This window comes from Neophocaena asiaeorientalis, unplaced genomic scaffold, assembly GCF_003031525.2.
Source record: "Neophocaena asiaeorientalis asiaeorientalis breed wild unplaced genomic scaffold, Neophocaena_asiaeorientalis_V1.1 scaffold126, whole genome shotgun sequence".
NCBI lineage: Eukaryota > Metazoa > Chordata > Mammalia > Artiodactyla > Phocoenidae > Neophocaena > Neophocaena asiaeorientalis.
Genome location: NW_020174565.1, coordinates 1,704,695 through 1,711,257, shown reverse-complemented (window position 1 = coordinate 1,711,257; position 6,563 = coordinate 1,704,695).

The following is a 6,563-nucleotide window of genomic DNA, read 5'->3' as shown; positions in this document are numbered from 1 at the left end:
ATAGGTGAAGTATTAGGAATAAGGAAAATATAGCTTTCCCAAGAAATCAAATGAACCAAAGAGTGAAGTCAGCACAAAATACATTCAGAAGTCTTATATATTTGCAAATTAGGCTCTGAGCCCTCTAGTAGCCAACACAAGGAGGCAACCATTGCAATAACTTGATCATTCCAACTTCACAATCCTGGACATGACTATTTAGTAGAATGTATATCATTTTATTTCATTGAACATTTAACTATAATTACTGCATGTTCGACTCTGTATACCCAGTGTTAGGCATACACTATTGGTGGCAAAAGAGGAAGAGCTTAAACATTCATTGTATGAAAGAATGAATACACATCCTAGGCCAAAGTTTGAATGGCAGTAATAAAATAATAACCTCTGAATTTCTCCTTGAAATCCTTTAGCAGAATTGACTACTCACACTCGCACTGAAGGTCTTTGACTTTTACCTCTGTGACCATAACCAACTCAGAATGGTTCCCATCCAGGCCTTTGCACACCATCTTTATTGGTTTACAAAACACCATTGTCTGTACTCAGTGTTATGCAATGGATCCAGAATTATTCCATGGGTATTTTATAAGTAACGGCTTGGTGCTGAAATTCCCCAAATCTTATTATTCTAATGATAACTTTTAATGCATTTTATTATTACAATACCTATCTGGCAGATCCTTATTTTTAAGGTTTATTCTTCATAAGTATGAGATAACAAGGTGTAAAGAAAACAGTGCAATACCGTTTATAGTATAGGCATGTACATTTATCTGCTAGAGTCATAGTCTCATTCACATGTAAAATGTATATGGTTAAGATGTGAGTAGCAGCATGAAAGACGGAGAAACAGGTCAGAGATAATGAGAGGAAAAGAACAAATAAAAAAGGAAATGTATTGTGTAAGCCATTTAGAGTAATATTTTATTTCTGAGACTTCAAAGTCACAAAGCAGTTTCTGAATATGAGCATAGTTGTATATGCCTCTTTATTTGTAACAGTTTTATTTTGGCATTTGGAATTGAATCACCCATTAAGTTGTTATTTTAGTTGCTGACTTTATTAAATCATTTGAAACAAATCATGTAAGGAGATAGGAATGCTTCCTAAGAAATCTGTTCTGAGAAAGGCTAGTGTACTTTGTTTTAGCAAGGCACTCACAAGTCCATTGCTGGATTCCAAAACAATTCAATCATGGTGCATTCACACAACTAGTCTGTAAATGTACCAATTTAGTTCTAACACATCAAGCATAAATTTGAGTTTGAAAGTCTCACTTGAATGAGTTTTACAGGTGTCCGTATTGTTCCGACTATGATAAAAGGTGACATGTGGGCCATTGTGGATAAGCCTTGTGCTGTATCGTGAAAAAGTTCACAATTTCCTCCTGTTCTGGTTCACTGTTGGTGTCTAGATCACCTTCTTTCACCTTTAACACATTCATTTTACCATCACAGCCTGCACAACCGTGTATTTCGTCGACTGGGTGTTTGCTATTTCACCCAGACTCTGCATATCATACCCAACCAACACGTCATAGCATTAGACGGGCTTAGAGGTGACTTTTAGAACATGTGAGAGCCTGTGAGGAAAGGCAAACAAGGGAGCTTAGTAGCACACACATGACCAACAATCAGCAGTGGTCCTCTTCTCTGACTGAGACTGCGACTTATGAAAGGGCACATGGGGAGTGTTGAAGAGAGAAGAGAATGGCTTCCTAACCAGCCAGATCAGCCAGATAAACTCTGGTGATGGCTGGAGTGAGAGATCACATCCAGATTGACCTCACGTCTGGTCAGGAGTTAGGTCGCTATTTCTGGAATGTTCAATGGGGAAGAAAGAGCAGGAAGGAGCGAGAGATGGCACTAGGGGAACCATATGATTTATTACTAAGACTGGAACAATTATGATCACAAAAGAAGGTAATACTAACAATTACACTGGGCAAACAAGCATAAGCCAGCACTGTCCTGGGAACACCGGAATGTACGTTACCCCCAGATAGCAGTAACCCAGTTACTTCCTTCAAAAAGGTTTATATCTTAATATGGGAAGCCTGACAAAGGCACCATCTGTACAAATCAGTAAGCTATGAGAAATGTGGGTTTAGGAGTGCACTGGGGGAGCAGGAAGGTCAGTGTGATTAATAATATTGGAGGAGATAAATTCAGTTGCCTGTAATTGAACAAGGAATTGATTTAGAATCAGAAACTCATATCAGTTCAGATGAAGATACTCTGGGAAGTAAAGTGAGAGTAAACAATGTTCTTACTTGTTCCACTCAGGGTAGATGTAGTAGTAACTCTTTGTGGCCACTAGGGGACCACTTTGCACATTGCATTGAACTGCTTATATCATCCTGTACAGAGACTTACGAAAGACAACAGGATGCTAGTAGCATCAGGGTCCTGTGACATCTCTTGCCTATACAGCACATACCGATAATTGATTATATGATACCATCGTCTAGTTGCTTCAAGTGTGTCAGTTTGGTCTTTTCCAACTCATGGACTTCTTAGAAGTGCTAAAATCTTTGGCACATCTGCCAGAAGTCTGAGATAGAGCTGCATACTCAGTAAGGATTAAACCCATTTTTTCTTCCTTTTTTGATGTGAATAGCAGCCCTATCTGGGAACTCCCATGGCCCTTTCCTAAGTGTTGCAATCTAATCTCAGGTAATAATTTGAGCCCTGGAGATAACAACAATAAAACTAAATTAAAATGATTACATATGTACTAGGGACCAGGTGCTATGTATTTTTAAATATATACTGTTTCTGCACCTATAGTTTCTTCCAATAAAGTGTTATTTTTCTCATATTAGAGATGAAAAAAACTGAGACTTTGATTGAATTACTCAGCTAAGGCCCAAGGCTATAGAAATGGGGCAGAAGTGGAATCTGGATCATCCTCCAAAGCCTATGTGCTTTCCCCCGTTCCACAGCAGCCAGGGAGAAGCAACAGCTAATCACCTAGCTCTTGTCATGATGTCTGTGAATCCTAGTTTCCAAGCAGAAACTGGCCAACAGGAAGTCTCTCACTGACACACTTGCATTTGCTGTGGACTCTGTACAGAAGACCCTACCCCACGATGTCTGCCTCACGGGCTCCCGCAAGTCCTCTAACATCACCTACTGAAGGCGACATGCAGGGTGTCATCGGAGAGTGTCTCTGCCACATCAGGCACAGAGGTACCAAGGCGTGTGTGGAGTGCCGGAGCTGCAGCACCCTCAAAAATCTCACTGTCTGACATGATTTGGTGCCGATAATGGACATTTAGTTTCATTATTTTTAATGCTATTATTTTTATTATGATTTTATATAGCTCTTATGTAAAGTGCTAGAGAGAGAGAAGGGGAGAGAGCTTGCTTCAAGGTCACAACCATTGCAGCTACGTGGCTGTCACAAGGTCACCCCATGTGGAAATTCTGGAGCAAGGACACCCACCACCCTCAAGTGTCACCACTGTCATGGTACTCATATCATGAGTACCATGATATGAGTAATCATATCATATGGTGATTTGTAATCATCATATCATATGGTGATTTGTTTTACATTTAACATACCCGAGAGCTGTGAGAGGACAAAGCCGTATCTCTTTACAGAGCCTTTCCACAGAGAGATTTTCTATCACAGCAACACCAACACAATCAAAATGGACTATTAGACATCCCCAGGGCTGAAAAGTGCTTCCGTGATGTTGCCATGTTTCTCTTATCAGTTCTCTCTTCTCTGTTCGCTCCACTCCTACGTGTTCATGTCTAATGCGAGCAATTGAAGTATTTCTTTTGTTTCCTTTTCTCCTGCTATTCCAGGTGCTAATGTATCCCCTGCCATCCTGAGGAATTTAGAGAATCATTTTCAGAAATTAAAGTCTTTGCTAACTCTTAAGATAACATAATTTTTAGTCTCACAGTGGAAGGAAGGAAAGAAAGGAGTGAGAAAGGAAGGAGAGAGGAAAGAAAGGAAAGAATGGGGGAGGGGGAGATGACAGGAGTATGGCAGCTGCTTACAGCCCAGGGCTATTTTGTAAGGATGCAGAGAAATTGTGTTTCAGTCTCAAAACTACCATCATCCTCTTACTAAAGCACATAACTTACCTGGGGCATAGCCTTGCTTTCTCTGTCTCCCTCCCCCTCCTCTCCGTTTAATGACATATAATCAACATGAAAAGCACATATTTAAAGTGTACAGTCGGATTTTTTGACATATGTATACACCCGTGAAACCATCATCACAATCAACCCAATGAACCTATCCATCACCCCATAACTCCCCTACCCCTACTCTGTCCCCAAGAGCTCACTCATCTGTTTTCTGTCACCATAAATTAGTTTGCATTGCCTAGAATTTTATATAAATGAGATCAAACATCATTTACTCTCTTTTTTTTGTCTAGCTTTTCAGTCAAGGTGTATATTTTGAGATCCATCAGGTTTTTGTGTATATTAAGAGTTCATTATTTTTCTTTACTGCAGAATTCTGTTGTATGGATATATAAAAACGTGTTCATCTGTTCATGAACATCTATTTCCAGTTTCGGCTATTACAAATAAGACTGCTATGAATGAATATTCATGTACAAGTCTTGGTATGTTTTCATTTCTCTTGGATAAATATCTGAAAGTGGAATGGCTGGATCGCGTGATAGGTATGCATTTAACTTTTTAAGGAACCATCCAAACTGTTGTCCAAAGTGGGTCCAACATTTTATGTGCCCACCAGCAGTGTATGAAAGTTCTAGATCCCTTTATATCCTTGTCTACATTAAGTATGGTCAGCCTTTGAACTTTTGGTCATTCTAATAGTTATGTAATGGCATTTTGCAGTGCTTGTAACTTGTAGTTCCCTGAACTCTAATGTTGTTGAACATCTTTTCATATGTTTATATGCCATCCACATACCTTGGTCAACTGTTCAGATCTTTGCCCGTTTTTAATTGGGGTGTTTGATTTCTCATTATTGCACTCTAGAGTTCATTTTCTGTCCTAGATATTGGGTGGGCCAAAAGGTGCCTTCGGTTTTTTAAGTAAAAATAAAAGACACATTTTTCATTCTCACCAACAACTTTATTGAATAATGTATTCACCCTTTTGTTCCACTACCTTCTGCCATTTTTCAGGCAACTTCATAATTCCATCTTCCCAAAACTTTTTATCGTTTTGAGCAAAGAACTGCTCCAGGTGTCTTTTACAGTCTTCCAGGGAATTGAAATTTTTTCCATGAAGAGAATTTTGTAAAGACCTAAATAAATGGAAATCCGAAGGTGGAATGTGTGGTGAATATGGCGGATGAATCAGAACTTCCCAGCCAAGCTATGACAGTTTTTGCCCGGTCATCAAAGAAACATGCGGTCTTGAGTTATCCTGATGGAAGATTATGCATTTTCTGTTGACTAATTCTGGATGCTTTTTGTCAAGTGCCGTTTGCAGTTGGTCTAAATGGGAGCAGTACTTGTTGGAATTAATTGTTTGGTTTCCCAGAAGGAGGTCATAATAGAGGACTCCCTTCCAACTCCAACCTATCCACAATATCATCTTCTTTGGATGAAGACCGGCCTTTGGTGTGGTTGGTGGTGGTTCATTTCACTTGCCCCACGATCTCTTCAGTTCCACATTATTGTACAGTATCCACTTTTCATCGCCCATCACAATTTGTTTTAAAAAGGGGACGTTGGGTCTTCCCCGGTGGCACAGTGGTTGAGAGTCCGCCTGCCGATGCAGGAAACACGGGTTCGTGTCCCGGTCTGGGAGGATCCCACATGCTGCGGAGCAGCTGGGCCCGTAAGCCATGGCCGCTGAGCCTGCGCGTCCAGAGCCTGTGCTCCGCAATGGGAGAGGCCACAACGGGGAGAGGCCCGCATACTGCAAAAAAAAAAAAAAAAAGGGACGTTTTCATTACGTTTCAGTAGAGAATTGCATGTGGAAATATGGTCAAGAAGGGTTTTTTTACTTAACTGATGTGGAACCCAAACATCAAAGCGATGAATATAACCAAGCTGGTGCAAATGATTTTCAGTGCTGGATTTGGATATTTTGAGTATGTCGGCAATCTCCCGCGTGGTATAACGTTGATTGTTATCAATTATTGTTTCGATTTGATCGCTGTCAACTTCATCTGGTACCCGATCGTGGAGATCGTACTGCGAGAAATCTCCAGCGCAAAACTTCGCAAACCACGTTCTTTCAGTCACAGCACCTTCTCCATACACTACACAGATGTTTTTTGTGTGTTTCAGTTGAGTTTTTACCTTTCTTGAAATAATAAAGCATAATATGCCGAAAATGTTGCTTTTTTCCTTCCATGTTCAATATTAAAATGGCTACACAAAAATTCACCAATTTTGATGTCTTTTTTTAAATGCACACTGATATGACAGCTATCACATACAATCTAACAAAATTGTTTTGAATGAAGTTAAAGACAACTAAGTGCTACTAGAGCCATCTTATGGAAAAAACCGAAAGAACATTTTGGCCCACCCAATACAATTCTATAACAAACAGAAGCTTTGCAAATATTTTCTCCCAGTCTGTGACTAGTCATTTCATTCACTT